Source organism: Cephus cinctus, unplaced genomic scaffold (genome assembly GCF_000341935.2).
Source record: "Cephus cinctus unplaced genomic scaffold, Ccin1 Ccin1_scaffold1559, whole genome shotgun sequence".
NCBI classification, from domain to species: Eukaryota; Metazoa; Arthropoda; class Insecta; order Hymenoptera; family Cephidae; genus Cephus; species Cephus cinctus.
In genome coordinates, this window is record NW_014333874.1 from 52,596 (window position 1) to 52,893 (window position 298).

Consider the following 298-nt stretch of genomic DNA (forward strand, 5'->3'; position numbering starts at 1 on the left):
GTGGTGGGGAAAATGTTGCCGCCCCTCACAAACCGTTCTTGACAAACAGGCGGGGCAGCAAGGTCTTCAGTCCAACCGAACCCTAAACATTTGTATGAACGTAATGCGCAAACAAATGTGTATATTCAAATACATTTCAGTTATAAAAAATGCATAGAAATATTAGTTTTCACTCATTACCTCTTATCATGCCGAAAATGAACATTAAAAAATGAACGGCGAAATTCGTTGGTAAATGAAACGAGCGAGAACAGTTCAAAGAGAAATTTTGAAATATCATAGATAAATATCTATAGAA